The following is a 20,815-nucleotide window of genomic DNA, read 5'->3' as shown; positions in this document are numbered from 1 at the left end:
AAGAGGATGCCATCCAGGACTTTCAGAGCTAGAGACGAGAAGTCAATGCCTACCTTCAAAGGACAGGCTGACTCCTACTGGGGGCTAATTCAGCTGGTGACTAAGCTGAAGCCTGGGCCGATTTACCATTTGGAAAATCTTGGGGCCCTTCAGAGTGATCGGCGCTGCCTGTGCTCTAGAAATGGAACAACAAAGCCCGGAGGACAGCACATCTGTTTACAACATGGTTTACAGACTCTTTTAAGCCCACTGTTGACGCTTACTGCCCAAAAAAAAGGATTCCTTTAAAAATATGATCCAAAAAATTTTAAAAAAATAAAAATAAATATGACTGCTCACTGACAACACACCCAGTCACACACAAGCTCTGACAGGGATGTGCAAGAGATTCACGTGGTTTCCATGCCTGCTGACGTAACGTTCATTCTGTGGCCCATGGATTAAGGAGTAATTTCAACTTTCAAGTCTTATTAAGAAATACATTTTGTAAGGCTGCTGGATCTGGGCAAAGTAAACTGAAAGCCTTCCAAAAGGGTTTACCATTCTACATTGCCATTAAGGATATCTGTGATTCACGGAAAGAGGTCAAAATATCAACGTGACCAGGAGTTCGGAAGAAGTGGATCCCAGCCCTCACGGATGACTTTGAGGGCTCAAGACTTCAGTGGAGGCAGTAACCGCAGGTGTGGTGGGAACAGCAAGAGAACTAGAATCCGAAGTGGAGCCTGAAGACAATAGGCCTGCAGTGCTCCGATCTCGTGACAAAACTTGAACGGAAGAGGAGTTGCTTCTAACGGATGAGGAAAGCAGGCTTCCTGAGCTGGAATCTGCTCCGGGTGAAGGTGCCGTGAAGACTGTTGGAACGACGACACAGGGTTCAGAACGCCACAGGGGCAGAGTGGAGGGGGCGGCAGCAGCGGGATTTGAGGGGTCGGACCCCGATTCCGAGAGAAGTCCCACCGTGGGTGAAATGCCACCAAACAGCATCGCATGCTGCAGAGAAGTCGCTCGTGAAAGGAGGGCTCCTTCGATGCAGCAAACTTTACTACTGTCTTATTTAAGACATTGCCACAGCCACCCCAGCCGTGAGCGACCACCACCCCGATCAGTCAGCAGCCGTCACGTGGAGGCAGGACCCTCCACCAGCAAAAAGATTACGACTCGCAGAAGGCTCAGATGATGATTAGCATTCTTTTTAGCAATAAAGTATTTTTTAAGTTTTTAAAATTTTTATTTAATTTTATTTTTAAAAAATGTTTATTTTTGAGAGTGTGAGCGGGGGGAGGGGCAGATAGAGAGGGGGACAGAGGATCTGCAATGACAGCAGAGAGCCTGATGTAGGGCTTGAACTCACAAACCACGAGATCATGACCTGAAGTCGGACGCTTAACCGACTGAGCCACCCAGGTGCCCCCCAAATTTTATTTGAGGGACAGTGGGCGCATGCACTCACAGGTGCACAAGCGGGGGAGGGGCAGAGAGAGAGAGAGAGAGAGAGAGAGAGAGAGAGAGAGAATCCCAAGGCTCCATGAACCCATGGACCTTGAGATCCCATGAACCATGAGAGCATGACCTGAGCCGAAATCAAGAGTTGGACACATGGGCGCTCAGGTCATGATCTTGCGGTCTGGGAGTTCGAGCCCCACATCAGGCTCTGTGCTGATAGCTCAGAGCCTGAAGCCTGTTTCAGATTCTGTGTCTCCCTCTTTCTCTCTCCTCCCCTTCTCATGCTCTGTCTCTTTCTTCTCAAAAATAAATAAACGTTAAAAAAAAAACAAAAACAGTTGAACACTCAACTGACTGAGCCACCCAGGTGGCTCAGCAATAAAGTATTTTTAATTAAGGTATGTACATTGTTTTTTGTTTTTTGGTTTTTTTTGTTTTTTTTTTTTTTAGACGTAATACTACTGAACATTTAACAGACTACGGTACAGTGTGAATCTAACATCTACAGTAAAACCTTGATCTGCAAGCATAATTCCATTCCAGTAACATGCCTGTAATCCAAAACACTCATATATCCAAGTGAATTTCAAGAACCATTGGTTCAGTTGTGCTCATGTGACATCCAGCGTCATATACTACTTGTATTGCAAGACATCATGTATCAAGTTACAATTTATTAGAAATGTTTGCTCGTCTTGCAGAACACTCACAGAATAAGTTACTTGCAATCCAAGGTTTTACTATAAATGCACCAGGAAACCAAAGCATTCATTGGCCTCCCTTTACTGCGATAGTTGCTTTATTTCGGCAGTCTGGAACCCACCCCACAGTATCCCTGCGTGCCTGCACACAATCATCCGACCGGTTTGGTTACATTAGCAAGACCTTTAGAGTTCATCCAGAGACACCAAAAAGTCACAAAGTGGGGAGATGACAGATGCCACAGTGCCGTGAGGATCTGTATCTGGAACACAGAGAGAACCTGGCCCAGGAGACATGAACAGGCACTGGTGGAATGGGAAACTGCAGCACCTGTGCCCAGCTCTCTCCAGAAGCCACGAGCAGCTGCCCTGCAGACGTGCCCACCAACTGGCAGAAATGGTATCTGATGGTACTAGGTAGTTCAGGGGCCCAGCCAAGCCCGGGGAGGGATGGGCTTTGTCTGGTGGTCTCCTGTTTGCAGATCTGACCCAGCCACTGCATGCCCCCCCCATACGATGTGTTTTCACACAGCCCTGCTTTGTGTAACGTAACCACCCCGTGGGGAAGGTACTATTACCACCACATTTTACAGACAGGAGAAGGCACACAAAGGTGCAGGTCAGGTGGTCAAACGTTATGACATCAATGTCTTCCAAGAGTCAACAGAACAGAATGAAAATTCCAAGAGCAACAGAAATGATCAACTGTAGTTTCAGTGCATCGACAAGACAAAGCTCAGACCACGGGGAGTGAAGTCACAGAACATACAGACTGCATGATTCCATTTACACCAAACATCAGAGCAAAGTCACAAATTAAATTTAAAATTTGTCAGACTTGGCCCCTGGCTGGCTCTGTTGGTAGAGCACGTGACTTTTAGTCTTGGGGTCACGAGTCTGAGCCCTATGTTGTGCATAGAGCTTACTTAAAAAATACACACACACACACACACACACACACACACACACACACACTCAAGCAAAAACTCTTAAGTCTTCTCGAAGAAACAGGAGACTATCTTTGCAACCTTGGGGTAGACAAAGATTTCTTAAGACCCCCCCAAAGCAGTAACTGCCCAAGAAAAAAGCCTGACAAACTGGGCTTCATCGAGATTGAGAACTTCCACTTACCTCAAGAGGCAAACAGCCCGGGAGCACTGACAAAGCGTGCCCAGTGAAGGACGCAGCTCTGGAAGAGGTGAAGAACTCCCTCAGCTCAACAACCCCCAGCAGCTGCAGGTTTTGGTGGGCTGGCCGACTGGCGGAGCCCATATGCCAGGAGGAAGCCCCCGCTCCCTTCCAAGATCACACAGTGAGCCCATCACATGCCCACACACACTGGACGGAGCATGCAGGCGAACGGGAAGGGCACGAGGAAAGGTACATGTCCCACCCAGCCACCACCACCACGGTTCCCTGTAGGTTTCCAAAAATATTCCTTGCATTGTATATACACTTACCGCGCATTAAAAACAACAACAACAACAAAGCAAAACATGATTCTATGCCTTGCTTTTCTCACTAACATCAGAAACAACCAGCATCGCAGACATCCCCCCTTCCCTCTTGCTTCCAGTGGGGGGGGGGGGTACTTGAGCAGAGCTGTGTCCCCCCTTTTCCACTTACTGTTACAAACAAGGTTGCAATCCCTACCTTTACTAGAGGAGATCCTGGGCTAACACACAAACTGCTAGAGGGGCTATTGGCACAAGGACCGGGAAGGATTGTAATTAGCCCCCAGGAAGGCGGCTCCAATTCCAGGCCCACTATAGGAGAGGAAGGCGGGAAAGCCTGTTTCCCAGTCCTTGCCAGTACTGTGGTGTATCAGTTTCCCGTTGTTGCCAAAATGATGCACATGATCACAGAAGGAGAGGCTTAAACAACATGCGTATATATATCATGTCAGTTTGGGGTGAGGGGGGGCGACGGACAGTAATGTGGTTCAGGTCGCCCTGTGCTGAGACCCAGCACAGGAGGGTAGGCAAGCCGCCCTCCTTTCAGGGAAGTTCTCAAGGCCGTTTCCTATTCCTTTCCGTGTTGACAGAATTACGCCTCCTTGCTGTAGAACTGAGGGCTCCCTTTTCCTGCTGGCTGGCTGGCTGGCTGGCACTGAAGGCCATTTCAGCTTCTAGAGGGCAGGCACTGCATTCCCCAGCTCATGGCATCTCAGTTCACTTCCTACATCTGCAACAGCACCACGTCCTCACACTGCACCTCTCTGACCTGGCCAGGGAAGGGTCTCTACTTCTGAGGATCTGATTAGGCTGGGCCCACCTCGATACTCCAGGTATGTACCCTTCACACCCACATAGTCCCTTCTGCCACACAAGGTACCACGTGCCCAGGTTCTGGGGACTAGGATGTAGACATCCTTTGGGGCTTTTACTCTGCTGGCCACATGCATTCCTCGGCTTTTCTGATCTGCCTTCTTCGCAGCTGAAGGCGGCTGTCACCTCCACCTGCCACCTCAAGTTCTTGGTGTCTTTTTTTTTTTTTTTTTTAATTTTTTAATGTTTATTTACCTTTGAGAGAGACAGAATGAGGGGCAGAGAGAACCCGAACAAGGCTCCAGGCTCTGAGCTGTGAGCACAGAGCCTGATGTGGGGCTCAAATGCACGAACCGTGAGATCATGACCTGAGCCAAAGTCGGATGCTCAACCGACTGAGCCACTCAGGTGCCCCTCCTGGTGTCTCTTCAGCAACAACAGTGGCCCTCACTCTGCCTGTCGGAGCTCCCACAAAGCTGCCCCTGTGCCACGGGGTCCAATCTGCACGCTGGCAACAAAGGCCTCCCCTCGCAGTGTTTTCATTCAGGGCTGTGTCCGGGAACACATCTGGATGGCCCCCAAAACCTACTCCAAGCTGCACTGAGGGAAGGGGTCTGAGAGGAGACACTCCATCACTTACATGCCTTTGATGCACCACAGACAGGGACCCTGAGCAAGAGGAGACGGGGCAGTGAGGAGGCCGGTACCACAGGGACAGCGAGGCCGCCCTCTCCCTGTCCCCAGCCCGGGGATTCCAGCCCTGATGGGGTCCTGGGCTTGCCACATGGCCTGTCTCCACCCCAGTGACTTCACCCTGGTATATTTAGAGCCCTGGGTCCCATACACTCCTGAACCTCAAGGCAGGCTTTGGGCAGCTGTGCAGGCCAGCGTCCCAGGGCCACGTGCAAACCTCTTGCTGTCAGGAACAGCCTGGCGCACCTGCACCGGTGGCCCTTTCCTGCTCTGCCTATCTCCCCTGGGATTCATTCTCAACAAAAACAAGAACACCTCTCAAAACCACCTGCCAAAGGGCTTTCCCAAAAGGGGCGGAATTCGTAAATGAAGGATGTCTGAGCGCCCCAAGTCTCTCATTTTCTCATTAAGGTTCCTTCAATAGATGCAGATTAAGTTGTATTTCCTCAACAATTAATGAAGCCGAGTGTCACCTCCCCTTTCTACCGATGATGACTGCCCATGTGAGCTGCTCACCATTCCAAGCCCACTTACTCTCTGTAAGACCACCCTCTTTATTGGAAACAATTAATCACCCGGCCAAGGAGCCCACAGGGTGGTGGTGATGGTTGCCCCACCCTGTGTACATGGCAGTTGGGCAAGGAAGGTGTCAGAATTGGGGGAGGACTACTCTGGAAGTGCAAGGAGCAGGCAGGGCAGCTTGGGAAGGCTGGGCAGTGGTGGCACAGAGAGGACCCCAGAGGTCTGTTCCAAGGCAGGGCAGGAAGTCGGCAGGTGATTACTGGTGGAAGTGACTCCTTAAGTATCTCACGGGGTGCCTTCGGATCCTAGACTGGAGGCTGACGGGCACAATCAGGTATCCTCGATAAGACAGGAAAGTCAACGTCACACAGACAGCTGTGCCAGCCAGCGTCTCCAGCATCAAATACACAGGCACCCCCTAAACAAGGCGCCTCCCAACTCCGGCACAGGGAGAAAGAAAACACATCCTCCCTCACACCTACGGGCCACCCCAGGGACGCATGCTCCTCGGCACCAACCCAGTTCCCAGGGCTCTTATGGGGACTTCCCACCGCATGAGAACCAAGAACAGGCACAAAGGAAGCAGAAAGGCCTTGGTTCCTGGGGGGGGGCCCTCAGGGCACGCCAAGTCACCGGCAGCCAGGCTAACCGGCAATATCAGCTGCTCGACTCACGGCGAACAGGAAGAAGGGGGTCTGGACACGCACAGGCGACAGTCCAAAGGAGAGGACGGCACCCCGCAGCAGCGGCCTGGGTGCGAGTCTGGACCACGGAGCGCAGGACGCTCCCATACTGCTCAGGCCTGAGGCTGGTGACACCCCCGTCCTCCCACACCCACGGTCAAGTGGGAGCAACGAGGAACGTGCACCACACTCCGCAGCACACTGGGCACACTGCTCATCCTCATCTTTTTATGACACGTTTTAGAGTATTTAGTGAAGAAACGAGGCACCCTGGAATCTGCTACAAAATCCCCCTGGATGTGGGGCGCAGAAGGGGACGACATGAAGCAATGCGGATTGGCTCTAAATCGGTACCTGCTGGAGCAGGGGCACGGTTACGTTATTCTCTCTACTTTTATGTTTGAAACCTGCCACAAATCTAAAAGGTTACAAACTACACCCATTTCCTAACACGTGGAAGATTTCACTGGGTCTGGAATGAGACGGCAGTTGGCAGCGGTGCGGAGATGAAGTGAACAAATACTTGTTTTTCAATTCCACACGGTGGCTTCTCACTGCACCACCCGGCACCTGCATGGGCAGAGGGGCCGAGGGCTGCTGGGATGCTGTCTCCCTCCACAGTGAGCCTGTCTCTGGCCCCCTCAAGCTCTTCAAACTACTGGGTATGTTCTACCTGGTGCGATCTTTGGAGCTCCTCACCAAGCCCCCCGCAGGCTGCTGAGCTGCTGCTCGACGGACTCGGTGTAAACACTCCTACTAGAGTGGAAAGGGGTCTGGGGTCTGCTCTCCCGAGGTGGGTCCATGCCTCCCTGCAAAGAGCCCAGAGAGCCAGAACTCCTGCATCCAGACCTGCTCTCTGCCCTCAGATAGGGAAGATGCCACAGGGTCCAGGAGAGCACCCGCCCAGACATGGGACAAACAGCTTCCTGGGGGGCTCTCCAGAGAGCCGGGGATTGCCGTGCCCACGGAAAGGGCAGGTTCTGTGGTTGCGTTCCCAGGGTGCTGAGGCCAGGGAAGGAGAAGTCAGCGAGAGGGGGCCTAGGCTTCTGACGTGACGGCAAGCCCCGAGCCATGCCAAAGCCCTCGCCCATCCGTGGATGCTAGAGTGTCCGTGTCCATACAGGCCTGAGGTCAGAAGCCAGGGGAGGTCAGAGTCAGGAAGCACCTCACAGCAGGGCCAGGCCAGGGCAACAGTAACCCAGGGAAGGGAGAGCTGGCCCACGCTGCCCTGTGGCTGCCCTCTGAAACCCGGGGACGCCGCTGGCTTCTCCAGAGTCCGGGACACCAAACTGGCTTCAGAAAACCTGCCGACAGCAGGGTACAGGGAATCATCTTTAAAACCAAACCCAATGGAAAGACTTTAACTGGCCCTCATCACATGTCTGAAAGTTGCTCTGTGAATAGGATCACTGGTCTGACCCTGGATCTGTGTGCAGAGCTGGGGCCAGTGCAGTGGGGTACACCCACCCCTGACCAGCTTCTCCTCCCCTATTTCAGGGGATATGCAGGTAAACCCCAGGCCCTGAGTAATTAATTAGCACCCTGTGGGGGATTTCCAACCCCATGTGAAACAGGAACTGAGACACTAAGCTTCAGAGTCTCTGAGCCCATGGCTGACCATTCTGTTCTCCACGCATCAAGGGTTCCCACTCTGTCTCAAATCCCCAGTCTCTCAGGAATTAAGCTGGATGTGTGCAGCCACGGTGGCAAAGGGGAAACCCTGTGCTCCTTGAGCTCTGAGCACTGGTGGGGCCCAACGGAAATGAGCCAGGGCAGGCCCACCCAAGCCAGATTCTCATCGGGCTGTTGGGTTCCCCCAGGAAGCTGAGCTCTCTAGCTTTTCATTCTTGAAAGCCCACTTTACAGATAAAGAAACTGAGAGTCTGAGAAGGTAATAAAGATTCAAGGTTCATCACACAGCTAGAAGGTGGCGGAGTGTGGTCTTATACCAGCCTGGCATAGACTCTGCCTATCACACACAGGTGCTTTACTAGGTGAGGTGAGGGAGGGCACCCAGATGCCACCAGGCTGGTGACGTTGGCATCCCGCCCACATACTCTCCCCAACCTGCCCCAGCAAGTAAACGCACAGGTTATGGTTTCTTGAGCCACACAGGGCCAGTGCCCTCATGCCCAGCACATCTCTGGGCTGCCTCTGCCTTCCCTCCAGGGTAGCCTAGAGCCAGGGAGACCCACACACCTATCCAGCAAAACAGGGGCTTCAGCTCACCCCCAGTGTTCACCCTAAGCAGCAGGCCACTTGGTAAACGACCACAGCACTCAAGCCTGCCTCCCGCTAGGCCCCAGCAATGGCGCACACAAGCCTTCCTGCTTCTGATGCACTGCACACCATGTTCCCAGGTGGGTGTCATTCTTTCTGTGACTCAAACTGCCTCTGCCGCGAGCTGGTGCGAGAGATGGTGGCACCTGCACCCCCCCCAAAGATCCTGGCTGAGCCCAGCCCATGTCCCACCCTGTCTCCCTGAGGAAGGAAAAGAAGTCAGTGTGGCTTGATCCTCCCTCTTGGCTCTGGAAGGTGCATCCTCCTGGCCCTGCACAGCCAAGCAGGAGTAAGAGGAACTTCCCTTAGGTCATCTGCACTCTGCCTGGCCAAGATGCCTTCTTCTGCCAGGCCCCCAGTGGCAGCCTTGCACCCACAGGGGTGAAATCTCTCTCATTCATGGCTTCTTATAGGAAGAGGGACATGGGGAGGGGGGGCGGGGGCTGTGTCCCAGCTGCAGCAGCCAAGCTCAACACTTGCAAAAGCACAAAAGCACTTCCTCATCAGAGGGGCCCATCTGCTCCCCAGGAGCGTCCACAGCTGGAGCATGGCCACTGCGTGCATGGCCCTGATTGTCACACCCACAGCCCACAGAGCACCCACGACCAGAACATGTAACTGCAGCTGCAACTCAGCCGAGGGGATGGAAACCCCAGCCTGGGCCCAGAGAGCGAGCCAAGCAGCCTGCATCCCACGAGCAGCACAGCACAGGAAAAGGAAGCCCAGGGCAGTGGCCGGAGCTCCCCGTCAGCAGGAGCGGCCAGCATGAACGGCTGCCATCCTCCATCACTGAGGGAGAGGCAAGCAGGTGAGGGGGTGGGGAGGGCAGGAGAGGCAGCACTCTCCCCGCAGCAGCAGTCCCCAAAATGTTCCTCTCTCCCTCCTACTTTTTATTTCAGCAGCTCTCTCCAGCGAAACTATGTACTTAAACTTTCCTGACCTCTGAATCAGGTCAACAGGACACACACAATTCTCATTACGATCCGGTCCCTTCTGAGAGTACAAGAGCTCTCAATGTGTCATCCGTGAACTGGTTCGTTCCTGCACTGATACAACTGCAAAGTCAGAAAGCCAAGCAGAGCACTTGTTTGCAGGGGGGTCCAGGTAGCAGAGCATCTGACGACAGACAGCACTCCGGTCAGGGTTTCTCCTTCCCACCCTGGCACTCCCAGAGGAACAGCCAGGAAGAATACCAGCTGTGCCAGACATAATGGCCCGATGCCCACGGGAGGGGCACCCACAGCGTTCGACCCACATGCATGGAGAACACAGACAATCCAAAGCGAGACCCAGCCAGCTTTACAGGAACTCATAGGGGCCAACCTCCAAGAGACCGTTAAGCAAACCATCGAGGTGACAGGAGTGCACTCCAGCACTGCCACGTGAAACACCCGGTGGTGGGGCTGGGCGGGAAAGGGCCAGGCGGGGGAGCTGTGCAAAGATGCCACGGGGCTGCACCTGGCCTCTACTGTTGGCCCAATTTGGACTGAAGCAAGAGCAGCCACCAGTCAGCCCAGCTCCTCCCCATGAGCAGGGAAGCCCGAGGGAAATGCTGGGAAAACCACAGATCATCTCTGCAGACCCAGAACGGGTGTGCTGACCACCATCCTGAGAGACTGTGCCCACGGGGCGGGGGGCCAGGTCAGGTGCACCCTGCCTACCCACCACCAGCCTGCTCTGTGGTCTCTAAGATCCCTTCAGGCAGTGCAGTGCCCAGCATGGTGCCAGGCTACCAGTCTACCAACCTGGGCCGCTATAGGATCTTGGGAGCCAAGAATACTCCAGAATTCCCCCAACAAGTCAGCAGTTGCTTCCTAAGCAACTACGGTAGGCCTGGAGTATGCAGGAAGGCAAGTGTGGCCCAGGCCTGAGGTGTGGATGGAGACGGCCAGAGGCAACAACAGAAGCAAGAGGGAAGCACCACAACCAAGGCTCACCTGAGCGGCCAGGAGCCCAGGTGCAGGGGGACCGGAACTGCGGCTACATCCAGAGAGTGCTTTTAAAAAGGAGGAGTAGGCGGGGCAAAAGTGACCACGCCACACAGGAAGTCCAAGATGCCCCTGGTTAGCAGTAAGAGTGTGTAACATGTGCGTAACATTCAGGGTCTGGTGGCCCTCACTTTCCTGAGCACTCCCACGAGGTCACCACGTTCCTTGTGCTGGGTGGACAGGAAAAGAGCAACAGGAACTGCCAGAACCTGAGTGGGGGCCACACTGGTTAAGTCATTTGGCAAGTCTCCAGGTTAGGTATCAAGGAGCTCTTGTCTCCTTTTACTTATTTTTTTTTTTAAAGCTTATTTATTTATCTTGAGAGAGAGAGAGAGAGAGAGAGAGAGAGAGAGAGAAAATGCAAGTGGGGTTGGGGCAGAGAGAGGAGAGAGGAGGGAGGGGGAGAGGGTGGGGGAGGGAGAGGGAGAGAGAATGAAGCCCAAGAAGGCTCCCAGCTGTCAGCGCAGAGCCCGACGAGGGGCCGGAACCCACGAACCATGAGATCATGACCAGAGCCGAAGTCAGACACTCCACCCTATGAGCCACCAGGTGCCCCCTCGTCTCCTTTTAAATAGGAATCTGAGATCAGCAAACCCACCGGGGTTTAAACGTAACTAATGAAGGTGTGCCTGTCCTAAACTGGATGGTAGCCATCAGCCAGGACACCACCTCAGCCCATTAGGCCATGAACTCCATATCAAGTGCTCCAGGGCAGAAAGCACCAGGGAAGACTACATCGGAGGTCAGTGGATGGCCTCTGATCCTGCCCACCCACCCAGCCCACTCAGCTGTTTCCTTAGCCTCTAAGTGGGAGAATGACAGAGGCTTCCTACAGGCTCCTAGAAGGTGAACAAGAGACACACACGGACGTCCCGGATGCTGCCTGGCACACAGTAGCGCTCAGAAAGGAGTCCCCTCCTACACTTGGGAGGTGATCAGGCCCAAGACCCCTCACCTATTGCCCTACAGCTCAAGGGCTCTGTGTATCTGTGTGGAGCTGGAGGAACCACAGCGGGCACAGGGACTTTCTCAGCAGGCAGTCCTGTAACAGGGCCACCGTGGAGAGAACCAAGGACACAGTCACCCATGGAACAGAAAGGTGAATCTGTACATTGTGTCAAATGTCATATAAGGATGGACACGCATAGCCCATGACCCAGCGATTCCACTCTGAGGCACATCCCAACAGAAATGTGAACACCCACGCATGGAGAATGTATTCAGAACAGCCCCAACTAAAAACCACCTGAATGGCCGTCAACAGCATCATGGATGCCCAAATCACGGTCTATCCATTTAGTGTGGAATGAACAAACTGCTGCTACGCACAACATTAAAGATAAATCTCAAAACAGTGTCCAGTGAAAAAGTCCGGTAGAAAAGAATGCATTCTACATTGGATTGAAAGCTCCCAAGCAGGCAAAACTTCTCAGTGGTGACCAAAGTCAGGGGAGCTGGGGATGGGGAGCTGCTTAGACAGGGAGCAAGGGCGGCTTCTGGGGAAGCAAATGCTCTATTCCTGGACCTGGGTGAGGGGTAACTAAGATGCAATCACTGCACATGCAGTCCGTAAAATGTAAAGCTCACAACCGGCGCCCTTCTGGATGATCTTAAAGGCCATCCTGTGCCAGAAACTGATGCCAGAGCTGCGGGGTTGAAGAGCAGGAGAAGGCACTGCAGAGTCAGTCCCTGGCTCCCCCACAGTGGCACAGACCACTCTGAGGTCCCGCAGAGAACTGCCGCACAAGCCCCGGCTACCTGGGACACACAGCATACCTCTGCTTCAAAGCTCACAGAGAAACGTGTCCACACACTCCTGCCCCCGGCAGAGGGCAGGTCTGGGGAGGACAAGTGTGCTCTGCGGCTTCCAGGGAAGGAGTAACTCCGCAGCTCAGTGTCCCCAAGAAGAAGGAAGCTTGAACGTTACTGGAGAGACAGGCAGGCAGCACCTACTGCCTGGGCACTGCTGGCCAGCACTGTGCTGGGCATATGTCTCTTACCATATACCATGGCCTCTTTTGAGGCCACACACCCCCAAGTAGGTATTATGCTGTTTCCCCAGCATGGAAGCCAGGGCACCCATTAAACACCTGGCCACGGGTTCATTTCTGACCTAAGCTGTTAATTCTGGGCAGTCAGCCCACGCCTGATTCCATGCAACAGGCCATTAGCAAGTATACAGGTGACCTGGGCAGAAAACGACAGCCGGCTTGAAGGAGGGCAATGGAACAATTAAGGTAAGGAAAGTCTTCATGCCTAACCCAGGAAAGAAGATACCAAAGAAAACTAGAAATTAGAAGGGGGGGGGGGGGGGGGGGGTGGCAGATAACATTTTAAAATCAAAGTAACTTGTCATATTAAGAGGCTAAAAATGAAAAAGCTTTGTGATTGTTCCAAAAGATATGGAAAAAATATTTGACCAAATTAGGCATTTCTTCCTGATAAAAACTTTGAGCAAACTAGGAACAGAAGAGAACCTCCTTGGTCTAACAAAGTGTTTTGACAATATCCACGGCTAACATCATATTTGATGGTGAATGGCTCCATGTTTCCCCCTAACAGGTACAAGACAAGGTTATGTTCTATTCAGTCTTGTCAGGAGGTTCCAGTCAATGTAATAAGGCAAGAAAAAGGGGAAAACAACAACAACAACAACAACAACAACAACAACAAAAAGGACATCTAGATTGGAAAGAAGGAAGTAAAATGGTCTTTATTCACAAATAACAGAAGTCTATATTGAAAATCTTACAGCATCTCCAAAAAAGTTACCAGAACAAGTGAATTTAGCAAGGCTGCAGGATACAAGTTCAATATAAAATTCGACTGTACTTCTATATGCATTTTCATTCAGAAAATGAAATTTTAAAAAACCAATTCCAGGGGTACCTGGGTGGCTCAGTTGGTTCAACACCCAACCCTTGATTTCAGCTCATGTCCTGACCTCATATTTGTGAGATCAAGCCCCGCATGAGGCTCCGTGCTGAGCATCGAGCCTGCTTGGCAGTCTCTCTCTCCTCCCTCTGCCCCTCCCCTGTGCATGCACCTGCATATGTGCTCTCTCTCAAAATAAATAAACATTAAAAACCCCAATTCCATTTATAATAGCAATTAAAAATATAAAGTACCTAAGGATACATCTGACAAAAGACATGAAAGCCTTCAACAGTGAAAAGTGCAAAATATGGCTGAGAAAAATTAAAAGAAGCATCAATTATCGGAGAGATACACACAGTTAATGGACTGGAAGAGTCAATCGTGTCAAGATGCCATTTCTCCCCCAAACTGATCTACACAGTCAATGCAATCCCAACCAAATTCCAGCAGGGTCTTTTAGAGAAACTGGTAAGTTGATTCTAAAACGTATATGGAATCACACAGGTCCTAGAATAGCCAAGAAATTGGAAAAAAAAGAAAATCAGAAGATTATAATTAAGACAATGTGGTACTAACAGTAAAGACAGACAAACAGACCAATGGGAACAGAACAGAATCCATTAACAGACCCACACATTCATGGTCAACTGATTCTTAACAAAGGTATTAAGACAATTCAATGGGGGAATGAATAATCTTTCAATTAACAGTGTTAGAATAATTGGATAGCCATATGCAAACAACAAGTAAAAAATCCGTGACCTCTACCTCACAAGATATACAAACATTAACACAAGATAGGTCATAAACCTAAATGTAAGGGTTAAAACTATAGAACACCTAGAAGAAAACACGGGAAGAAAATCTTAGTGACCTTGGGCTTGGGAAGGACTAAAAATATGACAGAAAAAGCATAAAATTTAGAGAAAACATAAAGTGGATTTCATCAAAACTGAAAATCTTTGCTCTTCAAAACGTGACACTATTACGAAAAAAAGGGGGGGGCAAGCCACAGACAGGTTGAAAATATATATGAATCACATATCTAAGAATGGACTTGCATCTAGAATACATTTAAAAAAACCTCTTTCAACTCAATGAGTAGGCAAAGAACCCAATTCCAAAAAAAAAAAAAAAAGGAAAAGTGGTTTGAATATTCAAATCTTTCATAGAAAAGACATGCATGGGAAATAAACACATGAAGAGATGCTCAGCATTATTAGTCATTAGGAAAATGCTTAAAACCATCACTACAAAACTATTAGAAGAGCTAACGTGAAAAAGACTGACCACACCAAGTGCTGGCCAAGATGTGAAGTGACAGGAATTCTCATACACTGCTGGAAGTTATCATGTGGTATAATCACCTCAGAAGACATGTGGGCAGATTCTTAACCCGGAAGTCCATCAACACAGGGGGTAGGTAAGTGAACTGTACTATATCCATAGGATGAAGTAACGGATCTTGCTCAGCATTCAAAAAGCAACAAAAAAGAATGAACTCTTGACATAGTTTTCAGATGCACGAATCTGAAAATATGCTGAATGAAAGAAGAACCCAGACCAAAATAAAACAAAAAACAGCACACAGTGCATGATTTCACAAAATTCTAGGAAAGGCAAGCAAATTCTACAGTGACAGAAAGCAGATCAGCAGTTGCCTGGGACTGAGACAGACTAGAGGGAAGATTACAAAGGTGCAAAAAGAAACTTCTGGAAATGATGGATATGTTTATTACCCTGACTGTGGTGATAGTTTCTCAGAGGTATATAGGTCAAAATATATCAAATTACACACTTTCAACGTGCAGTTTACTATAGGTCAATTCTACTTCAATAAAGCTGTAAAACTTAACTGTGGAGGGAGATGATGCATGCAACAAGATGGGTGAAAAGAAGGGGCAGTAGGCAAAGAGCAAGAACACTTTTTCGTTGCAGGGGAGGCATCAGCCCCCCCAGACCTCCCTGGGGGTGGAAGGTGGAGCTGGAAGTTCCTTCTCCCCTCACTAAAATGAAGAGGCTCACGCCTGGTCATCCCACCGGTATCATAAAGACAACAAATTCGATGTTGCATGTAACAAGGCTCCAGGAGGCACCAATAAACATCAGCTTTTCTTTCTGGGACATTCTACATGCCCCTACAAACACCTGTGCATCCAACAGACTGTGAATCTGAACTGTGGCTTAAAATAGGTGATCTGTGGCTTAGAACAGGGCCCCAGCCCTCAGGGGGACACACTATGGCTGAAGCTCGGTGACAGTGTCTCATAGGTTGTGAAATCAAAGGCTTAGCAGCCACCAAAGGCTGAACTTAAGGACATGTGCCCTCCTCAGCCTGTCCTCACGGCTTTGCCATTCTTCAACCGGAGACGCAAGGGAGGGGGCCGCCTTCCCATGCTCACATGGAAGAAAGGCCATGGCCACAAACATCTACAGAAAATCTTTTTTTTTTTTTTTTTATTAGTTTTATTTTTGAGAGACAGAGTGCATGTGGGGGCGGGGCAGAGAGAGACGGAGACACAGACTCAGAAGCAGGCTCCAGGCTCCGAGCTGTAGGCACAGAGCCCGACGCGGGGCCCGAACCCACGGACCGTGAGATCATGACCCGAGCCAAAGTCGGACGCTCAACCGACTGAGCCACCCAGCCGCCCCAACATCTACAGAAAATCTTAGGCGAACGACAGTCCGTCTGTTCTTCCCTAAACAGTGGCGTGAGCAACGACTGGTATCCATCCTCCTGACAAGAAAATAGCCTCTATGTGTCTGAGGTTTCTTTTCCCTCCCACCTCTGCATGGTTTTCTCCAATGGGAACTAAGCTCCTGTGACCAAATCTGTCTGGAATCCTGACTCTCCCTCCAGACAGCTGAGCTAGACCCTTAGTTAGCACTGTCAAGTGTGACCTGGGGCTCAGCAGCAACAAGAAGGGTGAAAAGAAGGGGCAGCAGGCAAACAGTAGGAAGCACCGTCACCCAGGGTTTCTGAAAGAATTCTGCTTCAGCTCCAACAAGGACCAAGTAGCTTCTGCGGGCTGGGCCAATGTCCGATTACAACACCAGTGACATTTCGCAAGGGGAGAGGATACTTCCCAGGTTCCAGTCAACTGCTTTACATACCACTGCCTTGGAGGAACATACCTGGTTCAAAAGGTAGCAGCTGTGAGAACATCACCAAACCCTCAGTTCTGAAAACATTAAGTCAACTAAAATAAAAACACACACCTCACACTCAGCTGAACCTCGCCCAGGACTTGACCGGTCAGCCTGCACCAAGCTGGTGCTGCCTCTGCCACAGATGCCCACCCGTCCACACTCCACCTACCGCCAGGCTCCCGCAAGGAGAAAAGCACAAGTCCCCTGCCACAAGGCAAAAGGCACCACTGCCCGGGGCGGGGGGGAGGCAGAGGGAAAGCCAAGGCAAGAGCAGGAGGAGGCTGGCTATTCCCCGTCCCCTGAGGCTGTGGCGGCACAGACTTTGCTGCTCCTCCAGGCGAGCGTATTTGCTCAGCAGGACTCAAGGGCTTTGGGGAGAATCTTTCGTTTTCAATACAGTGGCCTGGAAGTTACCACAACCACAAATATTTTCTCCAACTTACCTTCTTGGCAACCCTGGAATTATTCCAAAGGGTTACATAAGGAAGGAGAAGAAGCCGTGTGAGGTTTCTGCAAAGCCAGACATAAAAGGAACAGAGAAACCAAACATCACAATCCACCACGGTGGCTTGGTGACAGCAGCGACGGCATTATCTGCCGGGTGGCGGCACTGCTTGCCATGGCGGATGAGTGGGAGGTTGCTGGTAAAGGATGAGGGCACAGTGGAGGGTCACGACAGCTCCCGAGGCCACATGCCACCAAGAGCCGAATCAACTGCTTCCTGCCAGCCTTCACTGCTGGAGGCCTCACTGGGCCAGCGCGGACTCCCGCAGCACTTCCCGTCTTGCTCCAAACTACCTGCATCTCACAGGAGGGGAAGCAGCAGCCAAGCTGACCCTGAGGCCAGGAGCCCACCCCATGGCTGACCGGCGGAGGGCAGAGCCTGCAGCGAGTCCCGTGGTCCCCTTTACCAAGGTCCAAGGACAGCAGGGTCCCGGCTGGAGTCCGGGACAAGCCCTGCAGCGGCTTTTCCTGGTCTTAAGTGCACGCAGGCAAAGAACACTGAGGGGCACTGGGAACAAAGAGGATTTCACGATGCACCGTATTTCCTTTAACGTATCATTTGCTAACATCACTTCCTCAATGTTTTAAACCTATTTTCTGACGTATTTTCTTGAGCCTGTTTTTTCCCCTTTTCATCCTCACCACACAGTTGGGTAACCAAACACGTCGGCCACAGCAAAAAAAATGCAGGAGCGCAATTAGGGGAAGAGAGAGAAGGAGGGATCTGACTGCAACCTATGGTAACACCACAGAGGAGCTTACCTGCCACCACACCGAGCACCCAAACGAGCACCCAAACAGCTTTGCCTGGGCAAGCTGTCAGCAGAGCTGAAGAGGGGCTGCCCGCTCTGCCTCCCCTGCTCTCTCTTCACGGCTCGTCCCGGCCCCCGCCCTGCGGCCTCATCTCCCTCCACCCAGAGCTCCTCAAGCCCCAGCCCCACATCCTTTCCTTCTGTCTCCACATCTCATCTTGGAGCTTCCTGGACTTCCTGCACGGTCCCACCTTACGTGCTTCATATCCGCATTGCAAGCCCCGGTGTTCCATCCACACTCCAACCGCCCACCTGGAGGCTCTTCTTCCGCATCTCAGAGGCACTCGGGATATCCACGGGCCACTGGGCACCCCCCCGCCCCCGCTCGTTGGACCCTGCTCCTGCAAGGCTTGTGTGCTGGGAGCGGGAGCACCCCTGGAAAGAGGCAAGCCCAACGCCCGCTAGCCCCCCTTACCCTCCCCTCTGGCAGGCACTGCGCCTCCAAATAAACCCACCCGCACTAACCCCTCAAGCGTGTGTTCTTTACACTCTCATTTCAACCCCCAGATATGGTGAGCCTGAGCCCACCTCTTTAGCCAACTGTGTCAGGTGCTTTGTCTGAGTGTGCCTGCATATGGCTCCGTAACTTTTTAAAATTTTTTTAACATTTATTTATTATTGAGAGACAGGGACAGACAGAGCACGAGCATGGGAGGGGCAGAGAGAGGGGGTGAGATACAGAATCTGAAGCAGGTTCCAGGCTCTGAGCTGTCAGCACAGAGCCCGACGTGGGGCTTGAACTCCCAAACCGTGAGATCACGACCTGAGCCGAAGTTGGACGCTTTACCAACCGAGCCACCCAGGCGCCCCACGGCTCCATAACTTTTTATGCCCCGAGTCTCCTCAGTCCCTTTGGTTTTCCTCTCCTCCGAGAGCATCTTCTGAGCCACCATCTTTGTCACATGTGTGCCCTCTTGAAGTCCCCAAAGCCCGAGAGATAGATACCAACATCATGGCTCAGGTCTGACCCCAAAGGCCAAACTCGCCAGCACTGTCTCCCCTGAGCCCCTTGCATTCCCGCTGACCTGAGCCATGGCAACGTTTCTGTGGGCGACTTTCTGGCACTTGTCCAGAAACAGTGACAATTACGTAGTTGAAATCGCATTACAGATGCTATTTTCTCTTTTCATTTAACTCTCACTTCCTCTTATTGCTACATAATCTTCATAATGATCATGTTTAACAGCTAAATATTTCATCAATGCATCATAATTTCCCTGACCTTCCCCAACTGCTGGACATTCCATCTCCTTCCAGGTTCTCTGATTGCAACCAATGTTGCAATGAACATCTTCAAACATACAACTTCCTTCTCTCATTTTTTTTTCCTTAGGAATAAACCCCCAGGTGTTAAAATTTGCTCCAAGGGTCCAAATACTTTAATGGCAATGGGTACCGCCGCAACTGTTTTTGATTCTCGGCTTACACAATGCGGTGACCCCTTTGCTAGGGGCCCACTAGAAGTGGGCCCAAAGCAAAGTGTCCCAAAGAGGTGGGCCCACCGGCCAGGCAAAGCTGCACACAGGTTGTCAGGGCTGCTATCCTACTCTTGTCATCTATCCATCGACTCTGCACAAGTATGGCAGTGTGTCTCCAGCTAGGGGTGCCAGCAGGGGAAGGAAAGGGGACCCAGGACAGACAATCCTCCAGGTTTGGCACTGAACCCACCTCCTTGCACAGACATACAGAGAGAAGAACTGGGCTCCGCCCACCCACTGCTCGGCTGCTGGGGAGACAGGCACAATATCAGTGAGACTGTCACCCTACCTAGTGGGGCCATGACACACCTGCATGGACACAACGGCAAAGGGCTGGGGATATTCCTGGAATGTGGGCTGGCCAGGAGGCTTGAAATGGAAGTAACTGGAGCAGATCTAGCCCCCTGCCATCACTCTCTTGCACCCCTCCAAAAAGGAACGGGGGTAGCAGGATCTGGGGTGGGATCTCTAGAGACTCATCTGGGTGTCTTGGGTAAAGTGACGCCCTGAATGGGGGATGACAGCTTGCTGTCCCTTCCTGTCTGCCCACCTCTCGGCCGGTGACTGCTATGTGGCACAGCATACTACAACCCCAAACCTGAAAACTACCCATAAACTGGGCCAACCTAAGGCAATGCAGATTCAAACTCCACAAGAGGACAGCAACCCCACCACGCAGTCTGCATCCTGTAAACCACGCAACAAGAGGATGGCCCGTTCGTGCTCACGTAATGGGGACGTCAGAGGTAACAAATACCCCTGGGCCCATGAGGATGGCAAGCACGAGCCCCTGAGCACTCCATCAGGCATCGCCCGGACAATGAAGTGTCTGGCTCTTTCTCCAGGAGCTCTGGGCATTTTTAGGACCTACGTACAGTGGGTGAGCCACAGCCTGGGATGACAACCCCAGCCGCTGTTCCCAACTCTGTGCCCAGCACTACTGGCTTACAAACACAATCTCTATTCAAAGCAACCTCAAAGGCAAGTTTAATTCTCTTTTCACAGATGAAGAGACAGAGACCCTCACCCAAGGCCAGACCAGGTGAGGCAAGATCTGAACCCACACCTGTCCGACTCCAAATCTAAGGGCTCTGGTGCTGCTACCCTATATACTATATCCCGGTGTAACAAATTCTCCAACATTTCCACTTTTAAAAGTCCACTGTGGCAATCTATTTCTTTGCAAGCAGGAAGCTGACGCCCATACATTTATGATGAGAAACTGGAAGCGACCAGCTAGGACAAGCACACATAGGCAAGCATTAGAACAAGCTCATTTTCAAAAACTGCCACTGGCAAACGCTGGAGAAAGGACACTGAAACTGCCTTCCCCGAGTCTGTCCTCTCCAGCTCCCGCTTGCACACAGAAGTACCCAACTATGTGGGCGACTCGGTGCCTTGCAGCCACTATCCG

At 51.5% G+C, this 20,815-nt stretch overlaps 1 protein-coding gene and 1 long non-coding RNA gene across 6 annotated transcripts in view; one reads left to right on the top strand and one right to left on the bottom strand.

Moving 5' to 3' along the window:
* The window catches only part of MED26 (mediator complex subunit 26), a 52,728-nt gene that overhangs the window by 5,251 nt on the left and 26,662 nt on the right, over positions 1–20,815 (bottom strand). Inside the window, exon 1 of one of the 5 annotated variants that reach the window (XM_058727577.1) lies at positions 17,051–17,763. The exons of 3 other annotated variants lie outside the window; for them this stretch is intronic. The gene's annotated coding sequence lies outside the window, so the exon portion shown is untranslated. Of the gene's footprint in view, positions 1–53; positions 1,239–17,050; positions 17,764–20,815 lie in introns of those variants that run through there. One more of the 5 variants, XM_058727581.1, reaches the window with a different exon arrangement.
* LOC131510440 (uncharacterized) lies at positions 4,154–17,877 on the top strand. The gene is made up of 2 exons (XR_009261058.1): positions 4,154–4,434; positions 17,761–17,877. It is a non-coding gene; the product is annotated as an uncharacterized LOC131510440 (long non-coding RNA).

The sequence above is a fragment of the Neofelis nebulosa genome, chromosome 4, assembly GCF_028018385.1.
Source record: "Neofelis nebulosa isolate mNeoNeb1 chromosome 4, mNeoNeb1.pri, whole genome shotgun sequence".
NCBI lineage: Eukaryota > Metazoa > Chordata > Mammalia > Carnivora > Felidae > Neofelis > Neofelis nebulosa.
This window is presented reverse-complemented; position numbering and strand designations above follow the sequence as displayed.